This window comes from Carettochelys insculpta, chromosome 7 (assembly GCF_033958435.1).
Source record: "Carettochelys insculpta isolate YL-2023 chromosome 7, ASM3395843v1, whole genome shotgun sequence".
Lineage (NCBI taxonomy): Eukaryota > Metazoa > Chordata > Testudines > Carettochelyidae > Carettochelys > Carettochelys insculpta.
The window spans coordinates 2,022,632-2,041,870 of record NC_134143.1 but is presented as its reverse complement, the minus strand read 5'-3'; the positions used below and the strand labels follow the sequence as shown (position 1 = coordinate 2,041,870).

Sequence of the window (19,239 nt, the reverse complement as noted above, 5' to 3'; positions counted from 1 at the left end):
CTCATTCCCGCCCCCACACTCTGCTGTCTCTGCTCATGGCCTCTCGTCTGCAGGCTGCTCTGAACATGCTCACCAAGTGCCAGGCCTTGGGGTAAAGTGGAGACGGGATCCTGAGTGGTGTTGTCCCTCCTGGCTGGGTGCAGACAGCCATGGGGAACTCCAGCTCCATCCAGGTAAGTACCAGCCTGGAAGAGGCCAGGGGTAGCCAATTATGTGGGGTAGATGTTCATTGTTGGGGTATCACCAATTCCTGGTGCTCTTTTCCTGCCCAGAAAGGTGGGTGTGCGGCTGCTGAGGGAACACACGAGGGAGGCTCTTGGCATCATCATCACCATCATAATCAACCATGGGCTCAGCGCCCGTTGGTGTCCGATGCCTCCCTCACTGTTTCCTTCCATGGCTCCCTGCTGTGTGAGCAGCAGCCCAGGAGAAGGCCCAGCACAGTCACCTCCTGAATGGGTGGGGGTGGGGGAGGTGGCACTTGGCCGGACCAGATAGAAGGCTGTGGCCAAGAGCAAGAGGCTGGCAGGGAGGGTTTTGCCTGGGGTGGGTGAGAGAAGAGGCAGTTCCCTTCATTCTGAGCAGTGCTGGGCGAGATGTGCCGCTCGTATCTCTCTCTTCCAGGGTTACGATCGAAGCAGAGGGAGGGGAGGAGGGAGCTTTGCTCCAGGCCTTGCCCCAGGGCCGTGTCTCAGGGTTTCCCTTTCCGCTCTGCAGAGGCAAGGGGTGAAGGGGTTTCAGGGACAGCCCTGGCCCTGGGTGCCCCACCCCTGGGAACCACTGGAACAGCTCCCCCCTCTCTGAACTCGCCAGCACAGCCCAGTGGTTCTGCAAAACAGCTGAGAGGCTGCCAGAAATATTTGGCCAGGCACCAGTGAGTGCTGGTTCCCTCCCCTCCATTTGCCTGGCAGGTGCACGGCCAGGGGAGCCACAGTGCCTTGCTGGGACTTTTCTCCCAACTCATTTGGGTTTTGTCAGTGACAAAGGGACACGGGAGGAGAGTGACCCTTCTTGTCCTGCCCTGCCCCACCTGCAGAGGTTGCCATCTTCCAAGCAGCTGTCACAGACGCCTTTTCCCAAGCTCCAGGCTGCAACTGGATTCTCTCCACCCCTCCTCTCTCATCCGCCTTTTCCTGCCCCATCATGGGCTGGGCTTGCAAGGGGGGTCTCCTCTGCTCCCCTGCCAAGCATAGGAGAACTTTAGGGAATACATATGTCAGGAATGTGGCAGCAGGAACACAAGGCTGCTGAAGGCTGGGAGGAATGTGTCTCCCAGAGATCATTTGCATGAGAATGCAAAGGTGTGCACGTGTGATACCTTTTCAGGCAAAGCCTAATGGGTAGCAAGTCAGCCATGAGATTTGGTCTATTGTAAACACGTAGTTGTAAAATCACAATTGAAGCTGACACTCAGTGTGGGAGCTGTGAGCTCTCACCAATGCTCTGGGTTGTTGTGGGGGACAGGGCAGTCGCCATAGCTGTGTCAGACATTGATTACACAGGGCTCCCTGGTTTAAAGCATTGTAAAAAAGAAGAGGAAGGGTAATGATAGAGTTAGCTTGTTCAAGGCCATGGTCTTGCTTATGTTTTGGCCATATAGCTGTAAGCTTGTTTTGACTAATTCTTTCTATTTGTTCAAAGGTAGAGTTGGATACTAGGGTGTTTATGAAACCTCATATGAGAACTATGAAGAGCTGGAATCACAGACTGGCAGCTGAGGCCCTGCAGAGCTGAAATCACAGGGTTCTGTCTTAGGGTGATCCCAAGCAGTGGGGTTGAGAGTGATGATGGTGATTGGCAGGCAGGAATGAGAGCAGTGGGTGGGCAGCTGGTAGGAGCAGCAGGGGACAAGGGCAACTGGTGGGCAGCTGGTAGGAGAAGCGGCATTGGACGAGTGTGGGCTGTGGCTGGTGGCAGGAAGGGGAGGCTGCAGACAAGTGGACAGCTAGTACTGCCCTGGTGATGTATCTGCGGGCTCTGGGTTTGGGACTGCACCGCAGAAGGTTCACCCTGTAACTGTGTGTGGGGTAAAGGGCCAAGAGCCCCAGCAAGAGACTGGGTTCTACTGCATATGGGGATGGGATCTGGGTGAAGGGGGTTTGTCTCTTCTTTGCTTAGATACACTGCGTCTGTCACTGTAACCTTGGGGTAGGTTATGGTCATTAAACAAGCCATTTCCATCTCAGACTCTGTGCTTGCGGCGGGGCGGGGTGGGGGGAAGAAACGGCCTTACAGGCACCCAGCAGTGGGCGGGGGGGGCGTGAAATTGTCCCAGGCCACTGGGCGGGGGCTCGAGCCAGTTGGTTGTATCCTTGACAGGAAAACCCCACAAGAGCTGAACGGGGCCCTTCTGGCAGGCATCTGGCATTAATAGAAGGGTTACACATAGAACAAGACACTACTAGGGATTAAACCCCAGATCTCCTTCTTATGCGGTAGATATGGTAATCAGCTTAGCCAGGGTGCCCCTCTCTCAGGAGTGCTCTTTGGTGACTGGAAGTCGCTGTGTTAGTCTGTATCTTAAACCAAAAAACAGCCCTATGGCACTTTAAAGACGAGTGAAATAATTGATGAAGTGATGAGCTTTGGTGGGGCTGACCAACATGGACTGCCCAGAGCAACACCTTCCAGCTCCCCAGCATAGACATAAGGGCAGTGGGAGTTGCAGCCCAGAGGGCACTGAGGATTGGAGCAGCTGTTGGGTTTCTTATGTGCCTTTTTTGCTCCAGATCCTTAGGGGGTGTTTACACAAGGGGCTGCCAGGGGCAGGACATGAGCCCTGCAGGGCAGGGGTGGGTGTGGCAGTGACATCACAAGGGCCTGTTGAAGAACCTTAATTGATTGGTTAAAGGCGGTGGGGAGGCGGTGACCTCAGACAGTCCAGAACAATAGGGCCATCTCAGAGCCCAGGAGAGGAGAACTGTCTGCCAGCGGGTCAGCCAAGGAACTCCTCGCACCCGGAGATGGCCGGCTTCCCAGTGACCGCCGTGCTGGGTGCAGCAGGCTCAGAGACGGACGGCCTCCTGACGGAGCCCTCTGGACTGAGCTCCCCCTTGGTGCTTGACATAAAACATCATGGCTGTATTGTCCATGAAGACCCAAACCACTTTACCTGCAAGGTGAGGGCGGAAGATCTCGCACGCCCTGTGAACCACCTGTAACGCTTTGACATTTCTGTGGAGGGGCACCTCCTGCACGGGCCAGCTACCTTCGGTGCACCAGCTGCACCTGCGCATGCAGCAAGGGCACACACCTCCACTGAATGGACACGAGCAACCGCCTGGAGAAGAACTGATAGCAATAAATAGAAATCAGATGGCAGAATGATAGAAAATTGATAATAGAAGCAAAAGGACACAGGAGAAAACTCTATGGGCAGGAAATTTAAGGACAATAAGAGGGAGTTATTTAAGCACTTTAGGCTAAAAAAGAATCAGTATTGGTCTATTGCTAGATTGAAATGGAGAAAAACATGAAGTTTTGTGCGTAAGCTTGTCTCTTTCACCAACACAGAAACACAGAACTGAAGGGAACCTCGAGAGGACATCTAGTCCAGTCCCCTGCACTCATGACAGGAGCATCCATTCATTCAATAAAAGCTCTTACTTTGCCCACCTTGTTGCTACTAAGTTTAGACATTTTAAATGCAGCAAATCTGAAAGGATCCAAGAGTTTTAAAAGAGCTAGCCAAGGAGTCTGCTGAACTATGAATGTTGATTGTGAGGAACTGGAAGAAAGTGAATGTGCCAATGTTTAAACAGGGAAAACAGACTGAACTGGGTAGTTATAGGCCTGTTTGCCAGAACCTGATTTCAGGAAAAATAATGGAGCTTCTGGTATGGGACTTGATAAAAAATGAAAGGAAGATAATGCTAATCACATGGGTTTATGGAGAACAGCTCCTGTGAAGCTAACCTGAGATTTTCACCAGATTACAAAGCTGGTCGAATAACAGCATAGAGTTGATACAATTGACTTAGTCTGGTGTAAAGCACTTGCCTTGGTACCACACAACATTTTGATTAAGAACCGAGAATGATCCAATATAAACATAACACACACGACATGGATTAAAAGAACTGTCTCACCAATTGGTTTCAAAATGTAAGTGTAAACAGGGAGTCCTACTCAAGCTGAGGGTGTTTCTCATGAGGCGTTACAGGGACTCTTGACTCACCGCTATGTAACATTTTTAGGAGTGACCTGGAAGGCAACATCAAGTTATTATGGACCAAGTTGAGAGAGGACACAAAGGGTGAATCTGCACTAGAAACTAACTTCAGAGTTAACTTCCAAGTTAGGCGCGACTTCGAAGTAGGCAGCAGAGAGTCTACACACATTTGCCCTTTGGGAGCTAACGTCGAAGTCTTTACTCTATTCCTGGGGATGGAGAGGTGCCCAGCTTCGCTGTCTGGTGTGTGTCCATACTTAACTTCATGGTTATTTTTGTAGTGTAGACGCAGGCAAAGACTGCGGGAGCAGTAAACAATGAAGGGTACAGACAGGTCACTAACCCAAACCAATCTGGACACCTTGATGAACAAAGTGCAATCAAATATGTGTTTCTGTACAGCCCAATTGAAGGTCATACATATAGGAGCAAAGGAAGGACCATTCTGACAGGGTGGGAAACTTACTGGCAGTGTGGGGCTCGGGCAGCTCAGGCTAGAGGGTGGGTGGCTGGCCCGAGCAGGGTGGGGCTTGGGCAGCCAATGGCTCGGGTGGCTTGGCCTGGAAGGCTGCCTACCCTGCTTGATGGCTCATCCTGTACCGCCTGCTGTCTTGTTGGCCCATTGGGAAAACAAGGGTACAGCTGAAGGCTCAGCAGATCGGTTTGGCCATGTCCATGCACATAACCCTGAGGCTTCCAGGCTACACGCTGGGCAGCTTGTGGCTGGGACAGAGGAAACACAAGCCACGTGGCACCAGGAAGGTCAGAGGGAGGCTGCATCTATCCCAGGTTTCTGCTTCTTCCCTCTGGGGTCACCTTTGTACAATCAGAGCTCTGAGAAAAGCACTGAATGACCCACCCCAGATGGGGGTGTGTTGCAGAGGGACTTTCAGGCCTGCAAACTCCCCAGCACGGCATGGAAGAAGGCTTCTGAAAGCTTTGTATGCCTGTGACCTGCCTTGTAACACCTCCCGTCCTGTTCCTTTGTTTTCTCTTGGTCACAAACTTTTGTTTCCCACACTGCAGGGATGGGCGGCAGGGGGCCTATTGGGGTCAGAAGAGCGCTGTGGACATGCGAGTGGGGAGTTTAAATCACTTCTCACTGCACCAGAGCCTTCAGCAGGAGAGATACGGCATTTCCAGGGAGGGCTGCCCCAGGCTCACAAGATCACACCAGCATCAGGACTCCAGGGAGCTCTGGGCACACTGCCAAGTTCCAGCGCACCAACCGATCGCCTGAACCCTTCCATCTGGCTGGGCGAAAGACCTGGCTCCACCAGGCGCCAGTCACCCCACTCACTCTCGTGCAGGACAGGAGAGGGAAGCAGCTCAGAGAGCTTTAGGGCTGTGCCTCAGTAAGGCAGCCCCAGGAGGTGCTTCTGACATTGAACTCAGACTGCAGGAAGCAGAGCCCTGAACAATGGCTCCAGCCCTCCCCACCTGCCCCTTACCCTTTGGGGCTGGCTGGCATTGCCCTCTGGGCACCTCTCACCCTCAGCTGGCAGCATGGACTGTGTCCTTATTGCTTCTCTGCAGATCCTGTGTCTCCCAGGTCTCCCTCTCTCTGCCCGGGGCTTTCTCAGCACCTGGCCCCACAAAGCTTCCACTAGACAGACCCTGTGTTTTCCAGGCCCATTCCTGTGGCTATGGGCTTAGAACCACAGAAACCCGGGGCTGGAAGGGACCTGAGGAGATCATTGACTTCAGCCTCCTCCCCAAAGCAGGAGCAACCCCAACTAAATCATCCCAGCCAGGGCTTTGTCAAGCCAGGGCTTAAAAACCTCCAGGGATGGAGTTTTCACCACCTCTTCAGGTAACGCGTTGCAGTGCTTCACCGCCCTTTAGGGGAAAATAAAAGCGGTACCAGCCCTGTGCTCTTACTGTCATGACTTGGATTTGAACCAAGGTTTCTGCAGCTACGGTGCAGAGTACTAAGCACGGTACGACCATGGAAGATTTCCAGTGAGTTTTCCTTTCTAGGGCATCACCCCCCAGTCTGGAGCCTGGACCACTGCTCCAGCTGTAGGCAGGACTCTTTGGGCTCCAGGGGCACAAAGCAAATTAACAGCCAGCTGCCCAGAGAAGGACTTGAGCCCGGCACTGCCAGATTAAGAGCCTGATGCTCATCCAACTTCTGCTGGTAAAATGGTCTTTTCCTTTTGGCCCTCGATACAAGTGCAGTCAGGGCAGCATTAGAGGAATGTAAAATGTTCAAGAAGACCACATTGGAAAAGGCTGGGGGAGTTGCCTCAGGTGGGAAGCAGATGGTTCTGTCTTTTGTTGTACTTTTACATAACAGCTGTTCTCTGTGCAAGAAAGTGCCTCATTCTCCTGAAAAGAAAGAACCCTCTGGCTTCTTTTACAATGTGTCTCTTTTGACACAGATAGGCTACGTCTACACGTGAAGCCTACATCGAAGTAGCTTATTTCGATGTAACAACATCGAAATAGGCTATTTCGATGAATAACGTCTACACGTCCTCCAGGGCTGGCAACGTCCATGTTCAACTTCGATGTTGCGCAGCACCACATTGAAATACGCGTTGTGAGGGAACATCTATACACCAAAGTACCACACATTGAAATAAGGGTGCCAGGCACAGCTGCAGACAGGGTCACAGGGCTGACTCAACAGCAAGCTGCTCCCTTAAAGGGCGCCTCCCAGACACTGTTGCACTAAACAACACATGATCCACAGAGCCGACAACTGGTTGCAGACCCTGTGCCTGCAGCATGGATCCCCAGCTGCAGCAGCAGCAGCCAGAAGCCCTGGTCTAAGGGCTGCTGCACACGGTGACCATAGAGCCCCGCAGGGGCTGGAGAGAGCGTCTCTCAACCCCCCAGCTGATGGCCGCCACGGCGGACCCCGCTATTTTGAAGTTGCGGGACGCGCAATGACTACACGGTCCCTACTTCAACGTTGAACGTCGAAGTAGGGCGCTATTCCGATCCCCTCATGAGGTTAGCGACTTCGACGTCTCGCCGCCTAACATCCAAGATAACTTCGAAATAGCGCCCGACGCGTGTAGCTGTGACAGGCGCTATTTCGAATTTAGTGCCGCTACTTCGAAGTAGCATGCATGTGTAGACACGGCTATAGAGCCCTCAGCCTACAACCTATCCACCCTGCTGCTCCAGAGGACAGCGACCCACACCTTAAAAGGGCAAAAATTATGCAGCACACAAAAAATTCAATAAAATCACAGATTCATCCACACAGCACATCAAATACATTTGGAAAAAACGGCATGAAACATTCAAGAGCATACACATAAAACGCAAATTGTTAATACACATGAAAAACAAACCAGGTAAAAATTCTCACACCTCTCTTTGCAGAGACATTTTTTCAAACAGACAAGAGAGAGAGAAGAAAAAAAAAAAAAAAAAACAAGGAAGAAATTATACACCAAACCCACTGAAGGAGCTGGAGCTGGGGGAAAGCAAGTTCTTCTCACATCACAGTGCCCCCACAGACAACTCGCAAAGCCTCCCCTTTGTGCAGTCCATTACCCAGAGGTGCTTCCAGCCAAATTTCAGCCCCAGAACCAGGGGCTCCAGGAGTAAAGGAGCATCACTGAGTCTGCCCCACAGAGCCGAGGAGCCGGGGTCTCCCAGCTATGGTGGCTGCCCCAGAAAAGGGGTGATGACAGTTTTTATGCTGTGCCCCCTTTTTGGCCCTGCACTAAGCTGGTCCCCACAACCTGTGGGAGAACCATAGGAAGGGATGCTGGCCTGTGTCTGTTTCTGTAGATCAGTCTATTGCTGTTGGGGCAGAGAGGAGATTGTGACTTTCATTCCCCTTGGGCAAGTGTCTGTCCCTTTCCCAGCTGTGTACTGCACAGCTTAGGAGCTGGGAGAGACCAGAGCCCCTGAGCCAGCCTTGGGAACAGGCCCTTCCCTTAGAGGCAGCTGCCCTATCTCTGGCTGCAGATGAACCAGGGCTGCCCAGTCCTTGCCAGGGCATTAAACAGGTGAGTGTCACACTGTCAGGCTGACATTGGAGACAGGCTGGGCCCAGCAGCAGCCAGAGCAGTGACCATGCCCCAGGGTCAGCATTTCCCCCAGGCACAGACTCCCCTGACCTCTTCCACACACTGGTCACAGACAGCCCCTGGGCAGTGTCTCAGGGCCTGTGCTGCTGTATTGTCCTGGTTCCAGGATGTGGCTAAAACACAGCCCTCGCTGTGAGCAGGATTTGAACCTGCGCAGTGAAACCCTATTGTATTTCTAGTCCAACGCCTTAACCACTCGGCCATCACAGCTGTAAGACTGTCTCTGCCCCCCACGCCAGAGGCCCTGGTGAATGCTCGGTGGGCCGAGGCTGGTCAGGAACACTGCCAGACAGCTGGTGGGGTTTGCTGCCCTCCCCTTTCCTCAGCCCCGGCCCCGGCAGTGTCCCTGGAAGCTGTGTGCTTGGGCGGCTGCTCAGGAGAGATGCAGGTGCTGCCCGGCTAATTAGGAGAGCCCCACAGGTAGCAGCCGGTGTTTCTCTTGGAGGTGCACATCTGCCCAGGCCTTGGTGCACACAGCAAAATGTATTCTATGTCCCTAGGGAACATTCGAGGGACCTGTGGCCCTCGGGCAGCAGATGGTGGAGGAGGGGGATCATTCTGCCCCAGTGAAAGTTCCATGGGGCAATCCATGGCCATTGACCACAGCCCTGTATCCCCCAGAGCCCCCTTCAACCCATCTGAGGTGTGTCAGGAGCCCAGCCAGGGGACGCAGACGAGGGCCCCTCCTGGAGTGAGACTGAGTTTAAGGACTTCTGACACTGGGGAATGAGGAGCTGCTGCTCCACATGACTGGCTGGTGCCAGGATGCTGCAGCCTTCAGCCACCTGTTCTCTGGCCTGAGCTCCGAGGGTCACCCCACCTGAACAGCTGAACTACTGGGGAGAAAAGTGAAGGAACTGTGGCAGGCCAACTGCCAGGCCCAGGATGACGTCAGCCACTCGAGGGGCAGTGGCCGCTACCTGCCCCACTTCCAGGAGCTCAACGGCCGCCTGGGACCCAAGGAGGCAGCACTGACCACCCACGTCCTACAAACCACCAGCTCAGATGGCGCTTGCCAGGGGGCTGCAGGAGGTGTCAGGACCAGTATCAGGCAGCAGCTCCCACCCAACAGGCACAGGAACAGAAGCCCAGAGCCATGACAGGGGTTCCAGCAATGGGGTCCTCATCATCTCTGTGTCCTGAGAGGTCTCCATCTGGGCCCCCTCCACCTGGGCCTCCCTTCAGTTCCTCTAGGGACACCAAGGTCGGTTTCGTGCATGTTGGATGCCTGGCACAAGGGGAGGGGAGGCCAGCAGTGGCCCACTCACACAGCCACCAGCTCCAGTCTGGATGCACCCCACATGGCTGTGCTCCCTGAGCCTCGATGGGGGCCTCATGCAACACTCAGCACCTGGCCCTGTGGACAGCACCACAGGCTGCATGCCCAGGGATGGAGGCTGAGCTACACTGCATATGTCCCACCCTCGCAGGGACCCCCCAGCCACACAGATCCCTCAGGGACCACGGGCCAGATGGGGGGACAAGGTGGAGGGGGGCACACAGCCCCCAGGGCCAGGTCATGGTACTGATGGCCTTTCCCTGGGTCTCCTTCTGTCTCCAGAGCTGCACCATCCAGGGGCCAGACAAGGCCTGTACACAAGCCAGAAAGGCCCACACCAGAGGGCGAGGGGGCTGGAACTGCACCCCGAAGAGCGCCCACATGGGGCCAGTGCTGGGGCATGTGCTGGTGCCACTGTGGGGAGGAGGAAGCTGCTGCTGTCACTGCTCACACCACCACCCTGCAGGATGTGACTGCTGTCATGCAGGAGAGGCTGGTGATGGAGCAGGAGGCCTGGGATTGGGTGGCAGGCAGCCTGGACACCCTCACACAGGCTGTGACCACGTGCTTGGCTCAGCCTCCCACCCCATCACCAGTCCCTCCCACAGACCCTGCAGCTCCTCCCTCCACATGTCCCTCACAGTGTCCCACAGTTCCCCCCACCCATCCACCCACAGTCACTGACATTGGTGCCCTGCTCCCACCCAACCTTCCCCCATGCCCTCCCTCCCTTCCTGTAGCCCACAGTGAGCCCAAGCCTGAGCCCACTGGACCCCTTCCTTGTCCCCACCTCCTGATGGTCCCAGCTCCATCCCAGCCCTTGTGAGAATATGGACTGTGGCCTCCCACCCGCTCCCCAGAGCCCTTTCTGAGTTCTGTTCCCCCACCCCCTCTCCAAGACCTCCTCTAAGTTCCATTGCCCCCACTGCCCACCCCAGGACCCCAATTGTCTATAGTTCCCCATCCCTCTTGTTAATCGTTTACACTTCTGTTTATGCAGTTTGGAATCCATTGCCAGAGTTTCATGAAATACTTTCCTTAGCAACACTCCCTGTCCCTGGTGTCTATTGGGAGGCCGGGAGGGTATGGGAGTGTTGGGGGGTGGGGTTGATAGCGAGAGTTGGGTGCGTGGGAAGGGAGTTGTGGTGGTGGCTGGATGTTGGGGGGTCACATGGGCCCCCGCACAAAGGCCTCCCAGAGGAACTTCCTGACCTGCACCCTGACCCTCTGTGCCTGACAGCATGGCAAAGCAGCCAGCTGCTTGGAGCCGTGGCCAGACCCAAAACCCACCCCTGCATGAACGGCTCTTGCTTTACCTCCACGGTGTTGTGGAGGGAGCAGCATGTACCCACCACATCTGGTACATTGCGTGGGATGACCTCCAGTATCCTGAGGGGGCCCTGAAAGTGCCCTTCAGCCACCTAATATTGCAAGCCCAGTTTAGGAACTAAATAAAAATGTTCTGGCTGGGCTCAGTGTGTCCCCTGTAGGGCCAACTCAGCCACTCATGCAAGGGGTAAATGGCATTGGGCATTATATAGTGGGGCTAGTGGTGTCCCCATTTGGTAGCTCCCAGGTTGGGATGGATGTCTTCTCCTGCATGCTGCAGCAGAGCCATGAGTTGGAAGATACGGGCCTTGTGGGCTCACCCAGACAAACCCACCCACAATGCCATAAATTGCCCCTTGCTGTCCACGCAGGTCTGGAGCACCCCAAAATGGTACCCCTTGCAATTGATGAAGATGCCTGTGCTGCATTCTGGGGCTTGGATAGTAATGTGGGTCCCATCCAGAGCTCTGAAGCACTTGGGGAAGTCCAGCTTCTGAGCCCCCATTAGGGTGACTTGCAGATCCCAGACACGGACAACCCAGTAAAGTAGGTTGTTTTTGATTGCCCAGAAGACCTGAATGGTGTGTGGGGAGAACATGTCCATGTGTGCATGGTGGAGTGCTCCATGCATCCCCTTCCCCTCCCCCCACCAGGTCCCAGCCACCCCACCCTGTCCCTCTCCCCTGTCTCTGAGGGTCCCCCTAGCCTGGTAGCCCTCCTCCCCATGGTGGGGAGGTGCCCCAAACATGCTCTACCTCCAGCAGAACAGCCACAAGGGTGGCCCTGCCCACCCCCAATTGATGGCCAAATGACTGGTGGCTGTCCAGGGTAGTGAGCCTCCACATAGCAATGGCTACCCCCTTGTGCAAGGGGAGTGTGGGCTGCACCTGTCTGTTATGGTGCTGGGGGGCAGGGGACGGCCAATGACTTAACTCCAGAAATAGCCTCTTTGTCATACTGAAGTTGTGGGGCCAGCGGGTGTCATTCCAATCCCCCAGAACCAGCCTGTCCCATCACTCGCTGCTGGAGGGTGGCAGCTCGGAGCAGTGCCTACAGGCTGACCATGGTCTGGATGGGTCGGGCATCAGGGAGTCTCTGGGGGCCATTGTGTGCCACCAAGTGGCTTCTCCATGTGGTTGAGTTCTTGGTGCTCTGGGTACAAGCCAGCCCTTGGCATATGCAGAATGAGTGTGTTTTGGAGGAGCCCTTTAAAGGAGCACCAGGCTGCAGCCCCCAGAAGGGCTTATCTGCCTTGCTAGCGCAGCCACGGCATTTTCTGCCCCTTTTCTCCCAAAAGAGCACCCGGTGACATGTGGCTGCTTCCTTGCAAACCAAGAGCCTGGTCTTTTCAAAGAGCGGCTCACAATCTCCTTTCGCTTGGGGCGTGCGGACGCTCGCTTTCAAAAGCTGATCTGTCAGAAGGTGGCTTTGGAAAGTTTGCCTTTTGACATCACTCTGTGGTTCAGATTCAGCCAGCCACAGAGAAAAGGGTAGAAAAGCAGAACCAGGTCCCCACGTGAAAATTGCAGCATAGTGTAACAAAGGAAATGTGTGTGTATATCAAAAAAGGATAAAATTCTTTTAACAACTAAGAAACAAACTTTTAAACACCATTTTCACTCTTTCTGCTCCTGAACATTTCATGCAAAAGCTGCTAACGCAATTCTCCCCACACTAAAAACTTCTTTTAAACTTTACAATAAAAACCAACCACTCAGACTAGGTTCTCTTCTTCTTGCTTCCAAAAGAAAACAAGAACAATCATCAAGAACAAACAGCAGCACTGCTTGTTTACCTCATGCTCCAAAGAGAACACGTCAATTCATCACCATGGTTGGTAAGACCAAGAACACCCACATGCACTTCTCTAGCTACACACTACAGAAATGATCCCTAAAAGTACAGTCTTAAACACATACTCCTCAGCTGCACACCCAGCAGAACAGGCACAAGCTTCCTGCCCATGGGGAACGTTTTCAAACAGCTGCTTCCACCCTCCTCCAACTAAGGGACAAAAGTCTAAAATCAACCACCCCTTTCGCTGAAGCCCAATTCACCCGCTTTGGGACGCAGTGTATCAGAGGTGGTCGCATGTGGCTGTTTGCAGACACACCCCTCCTGATTAGCATACAGCGCCCTTTGGAGTCAATCAAACCCTCTCCCTTTTACTTCCCCAATCTGCCACTTTTCTTACAGGCTCTCATGTGACAGGTATCAGGCACAGAGGACTCTGACAGGTTAGTTCCTTCTTGCCAGCTGTGCAGGTGATGTAAAAGGAAAGTAGAGAGGCACTGAAATCAACAGGCACCAATTGAAATGAAAACAAAAAACCAGTCAAGTAGCATTTTAAAGACTAACAAAAGAATTTATGAGGTGAGCTTTGGTGGGACAGACCCACTTCTTCAGACCAGAGCCAGCCCAGAACAGACTCAATATTTTAGACACAGAGAACCAAAAACAGTAATCAAGGTTGACAAATCAGAAAAAAACTATCAATGTGAGCAAATAAGAGAGCAGAGTGGCAGGGCGGGGTGAGGGTCAAGAATTAGATTAAACCAAGTATGCAAAAGAGCCCCTATAATGTCCCAGAAAATTCGCATCCTGGTTGAAACCAGGTGTTACTGTGTGGAATTAGAATATGAAAGAGAGTTCAGCAGTTTCTCTTTCCAAAGCAGACTGAAAATTCTTTTTCAATAAGACGCAAACTCTTCCGTCATTAACAGAATGGCCCACTCCATTAAAATGTAGACTAACTGTTTTGTGGATCAGGAGTGTTTTGATGTCTGTTTTGTTCCCATTAACTCTTTGTCGCAGAGAGTTTGAAGTCTGTCCAATATACAAAGCACCCGGGCATTGTTGGCACATGATGGCATAAATGATGTTAGCAGAGGAACATGAGAATGTGCCTGTGATTCTGTGAATACTCTGGTTAGGTCCAGTGATGGTATCTCCAGAATAGATATGTGGGTAAAGCTGGTAGTGGGCTTTGTTGCAAGGAAAAGTCCCAGAACTGGTGTTCCTGCGGGATAGACTGTAGATATTGGTCAGAATCCTCGTAAGGTTGGGAAGTTGTCTGGAGAAAAGAACAGGCCTGTCACCAAGGGCCTTCTGGAGTGTGGCATCCCGATTAAGGAGAGGTTGTAAGTCTTTGACAATGCATTGCAGTGATTTGAGTTGGGGGCTGTAGGTGATGACCAGTGGTGTTCTGTTCTTGGCTTTTTTGGGCCTGTCTTGGAGTTGCTGGTCTCTGGGTATTCGTCTGGTCCTGTCAAGTTGTTTTTTTTATTTCTCCTGGTGGGAAATTCAAGTTTATGAATATTTTGTAGAGATCTTGTAGTTTTTGGTCTCTGTCAGTTGGATCAGAGCAAATGCGATTATATCTAAGGGCTTGACTGGAAACAATGGATCTCGTTATGTGTGCAGGATGGAAGCTAGAAGCGTGTAGGTAAGTATAGCGATCAGTGGGTTTCCGGTACAGTGTGGTACTGATCAGACCATCCTTGATTAGTACTGCAGTGTCCAGGAAATATATCTCTTGCGTGGAGTAATCGAGGCATAAGTTGATGGTGGGGTGGAGATTGTAAAAGTCTCTGTGGAATTCTTCTAGAATCTCTATACCATGAATCCAAATCATAATAATGTCATCAAGGTATCTTAAGTAGAGGAGGGCTAATAGGGGATGAGAGCTGAGGAATCGTTGTCACTTCCACAGCTAGGTCAGTGCAGGGCAGCTGATGTTAACCTAATGGTGTAATATAGACAAGGTCTTTGTCTCACTTCCCAGGTGGTGTTTCCAATTCAGCCGAAGCTGGTGGTGGTGGTCGTATTTGGCTAAAATCAAGGCAACTCATCTTTTAGGCTCTTCTGGACCCAGCTCAGGCATCCTGATGCTCATGGTCTTCCGGCCCCAAATGGTGAAAGCCTGGTCTGTGCCCTTTGCCTTGGGCTGCAAATATTATTTACTAAGCGATGATCCAGCTCTTTCTGGCCCAACCCAATCTGATGAGGACATTTTTCAGGGCTGGGATGAAAATGGTGTCGGGTCCCAGGAGCTGGGGGTCAATGTTCCCTCTGACCTTTTCCATGCAGGTGTGGAATGCATTTTATGCACACTCGTGACTGAGCAAATGTGCACCATCAGTAGAAACAAGAAACCGAGCTGGGGATGCTCTGCTAACGGGCTGGGGAGCATTGGAAACTCTGCTGAGCACTCGCACGAGCCCACCGGTTACAGGGAACACCGACGGCGACTGCAGCACAAAGATGGAACTTGCTCAAGTAGGTGATTTTTCTCCCCATGTCTCTTTTTGTAAGGCAGCAAAAAGGGAAAGGTGGCTGGGACCCCCCAGTCGTTTGTCTGCCAACTAGGCCTGATTTGGGACAGAACAATTTTGGTGACTTAACATGGAGTCTTGGCCAGGGGCCTGAGACAGGGGAGCGTAAGAGGGGGAGCAGCAGAAGGCGCTGCTGGAGAGGTGCCAGTGAGTGCACTGTTGTTTGGTGGCAGTGAAGTGAGTTCGCTGGGTGTTTGCCGTTTGATGCTGATTGCAGCTGATTTCTGTGATGGTGTCAGGTGGGATTGTGTGTCTGGGAGGGTTTGATCCCTTGTTCCCTTGGTTGCCTTTGATCAGCCTGAGGCTCAGCCTGCCCCTGTGTGGCTAAGGAGGGGGAAGGCCTGAGCTGGGTGAGCAGCTTTAAAAGCCACAGGCAGAGCAATAGGGGAGGGAAGGAAACAGGGAAGTGTAAAAGGGAGTTTGATGGGATCAAGTTAATGCCTTTGGCTCTTTCTGAGCCCCTTGATGCTATTGAAATCTCCACAGCAGTTCCCATCCCCTGTGTGAGCAGAGAGGGACTCAGCCTGTTTTCTTTTCTCCCTTCCCTTCCACACCCCCAGGGCGTTGCAGGCACCACAGACAGGTGTGTGTCTCCCTCCCCTTCCCGTGGCATCATTCTGGCCACAGGCTGAGACCAGCCAACTAACCCAAGGCTCAGCTACCCGGTGGGGCAGGTGACACAGCTCCTGTGCTGCATTACAGAGCTGGTATTCATGCAGTTCTCAGAGCAGAGAAGAGAAGACTGGTGCAGATGGTGGGTGTTGGCCCCTTGACTGTGTGGTCACACTGCCAGAGTGGGAGGTTCACCTTCACTCTCCTGAGAGGTTCATATCTGAATTCTGCCTCAGTCTTGCCCCTGCTCTAACAGAAATCCAAAGCAACCACTGGTGCGCTGTTCGGAGAGGCATTGAATCAAGGCCAGTTCAGCATGTGGAGAAAGCCACTCGCCTCAGGAAATGGATTTGAACCCACCTTTCCTTCTGGAGGCCAGAACATCCAGGGAAAGGAAAGACAGTATTTTACATCTGGCACCTTAGACCACGCAGCCATCTCGACACTGCTGGAAAGAATGCTCTTGAGCCACTAATTTTCTTTAATATTTTATGAGTCAGGCAGACAGTTTCCGTACACAACTGTAGCACAACTCTTTCAACACCAAACAGCCATTCTTCAGCACAGCAGGTTTTTATACACAGTCACCCTGACCTAATGCTGGGACGTGCTTTGACTTTAGCTGAAAAGAAATGGATGAAGGAGAAACTGCCCGTTTGCCACCCTGAGGGTTGGAATTCTTCTATCATCATCTTTGCTAGGAGGTGGCAACCAAGCACCCAAGTGATGGGAGCTCTTATTGGCTCATATTCTCCCCCATCCTTAGATATTAAAGTTTCATGAAAGGAAAAAAATAACCAATGAGGAAGAAGGCAGAGCTCTTAAGGATTCTTCCAGAAATGAGCTGGCCCCACAGAAGAGGTAGCAGGACTGTTTCTACCTGGCTTAGAACAAGCGACTAGTTACAAGTTCAACCAATGTGCTAACCACGACACTGCAGAAAATACACACTGGTGTTTTGGTGCTTTTATGAAGTGTTCTCCGGAGCCAGTGCATCAGCAAGTTTCCCTTCGAAGAACAGGCAAACAAAGGGCACGAAGAACTTCTAAAAACTTCATCAGTAGCAGTGGTGCAACAGCTTCTCCAATTCGCCTTTCTCACAAGGAGGAGAAACAGAGACAAACCCTCCAACCAACAATGTTCATATCTGCTCAATGTTTCCTGCCACCACCCAGGGACCCCTTCAACAAACCAGGAAAGCAAAATGCAAGACCCTCAATGGATTCTCTTCTTGCCATTGGTTGCACCCACAGCACTTAGGAGAGGCAGACATGGCGTTCCCAGGCTCCATCCCCAGTGCACAGGAGGTCCAGCATCACAGTCACAGCCCTGCCAGGCCCAGGAGAGGGAGCAGATGCAAACAAGCCCTAAAGGCAGAGTGCAGCTTGTAAGCTGGGGGAGAGAAGAGTCAGTGATACACAAGCAGCCGGTCCTCTGGTGTAAAGCACAGGGCTCAGGACTCTGCCTCTTGCAATCTGACTTAAACTCCTCAGTAGGACTGCCTCAGTGTCCCTTTCCTCACAGCAGTGCAGGCTTGTTACACCTTTACTGCTCTACCCAGCTCTGAGCCCCTGCACAGGTAATGGCGCACAAGCTGCCTGCTTCAGTGACTGCTCCGCTCCTGTCCCCAGCATGTGCAAAAGCTTTCTCCCAATAGCACGTATGTTCCATACTGTTCAGGGGGTCACCGTCATGCCTGCCCTGCAGACAGCCACAGACACCCCAGCCAGGCTGCCACCTCCCCTCCGGCAGCCCCAGGTTTATTTAACACAAACCATCACCTTCCCCTTCTCAATGACACTTTTCCCATCACACTTTTGAACTCTCCATCTCTTGTCCTTGTGTAAGTGAGTCGGATGAGCACCGAGCTCCACATTTCTCACCGTCCCCTGGATAATCATAGCTCATGTACATGCCCAGTGCACAGCTGGAGCGAATGCAGAAAGCCCTGAAGCTGCAGAGCACTGAAGGGGGACAGTCAGCTGGGGAAAAATTTTCTTCTCTCCTCCTTGGGCAGGTGAGGATAGAAATGAAGAGAAGAAAATCCTCTGCCACACTCCAAAGAGGATGAAATTATCCATTTGCACTGTCTTTGCTTCGACCAAATCGGAGAACAAGAACAGCCGTGTGCTACCAAAGGCCAAGACATCAGTGCAAGCTGGGAGAGACCTGCTGTATTGGCTGAGAAAATCAATATCAATGCAAGAAAGAAACTGCCTAGAAGGGGATGTGATGTGAACCCATGACATTGGGGGAGGGTGGAAGCCTTCTCACCATGTACCAGAGGTTGCAGTCACTACCCCAATTTACCTCACAGTCTGCTGCCCAGCAGATGGAGTCAAGGGTGTATAAGTGTAGGTGTGTATAAGTGTGTATAAGTCTGTTGCACAAAGTCCAGGTCTCCTCAGGGTCTCTCACAACTACTGAGATGGAAACACAGGTAATATCAGGAAATTCTATGATATAAGTCACTGATAGCAACTCCAGTTCCCAATTCCCTCTCCTCCAGCCCAAAGGCAGCTCTCTGGTGTAAACCGCCCTTAGGATTTAGCCTCACTGTCCCTTAACCCCTTCCCCTCGGTCCCAAGTGGCCGCAGCTCCCCAGCGGGGGCTGCCCTGCAGAAGGGTTTAGTACCTCACAGGAAGTGCCCCACACCAGCTCTCCTTTGACACTGGAGAGTTTGCCTCTGTTCCCGCACTGAGAGATCCGTTATTTCCTTACAGCCTCTCCTGTGCCAGGAAGGCTTCACGGGCTGAATGACGAGTGTGTCAGGAAAGTGCCAATCAAACCAGCCAGTGATTCAATTTAAATGTAAGACTGAATTTCCCGCCCTTGTGCTCCTGGGCAGCCTCCTCTGTGGGCAGCACCGTGTGAGCGCGGTGAGCCCAAGGTCCATCACAGACCACACAGATGGGGCTTTGATCCTTTACACAGAACAGTTTCAGAGCCTCCTGGTGCTCCCCACACACCCCGTCCCCTCTGGCTCCCTTCACTGCCAGCAAACTCAGCCCTCTGAGCAGTTCCACTACGTTTGCAGCTGCCTGTTGGGCTGGAGGTGTCTCTGCCACACAGTCTCTCTGCACTGAGGGCAGGAGGGGGCTGGATCGGGCCCCCCCCCAGCACTGGCTGAGGCAGGCTGGGCAGAAGTTGTACCCACACTCTGTAATCACGGGGTCCTTGAAATGCTCCAGACAGACGGGACACGTCGCTTCCTCCTGGAGACTTTTCACAGGGCTCACTGCATCCCTGGCTCCCTCTGGGCTGGGGAACAGGGCTAGTTTCAACTTCCTCAGTTCAGACTAGGCCCGGCCTGCAGCAAATACTGGGCATTCCCCTTCCCGGAACTGACTCGGCTCTTGGCTGAAGTGGGCAGAGCCAGCTGGTGTCATTGCAGCCCTGGGGGCTTTGGGGAAAAGCCGACCATACTTGGGCGCCCAGCCTGCAATCTGCCACTTGTG

The 19,239-nt window shown here is 52.7% G+C and overlaps 1 non-coding gene and 1 pseudogene across 1 annotated transcript; both read right to left on the bottom strand.

Annotated features, from left to right (window-relative positions):
- Positions 1–8,354: 8,354 nt before the first annotated feature.
- Positions 8,355–8,436, bottom strand: TRNAS-AGA (transfer RNA serine (anticodon AGA)). Its single transcript has one exon. It is a non-coding gene; the product is annotated as a tRNA-Ser (tRNA).
- A 4,107-nt stretch (positions 8,437–12,543) lies between these two features.
- LOC142016232 (small nucleolar RNA U3) lies at positions 12,544–12,743 on the bottom strand (annotated as a pseudogene).
- Positions 12,744–19,239: the final 6,496 nt, after the last annotated feature.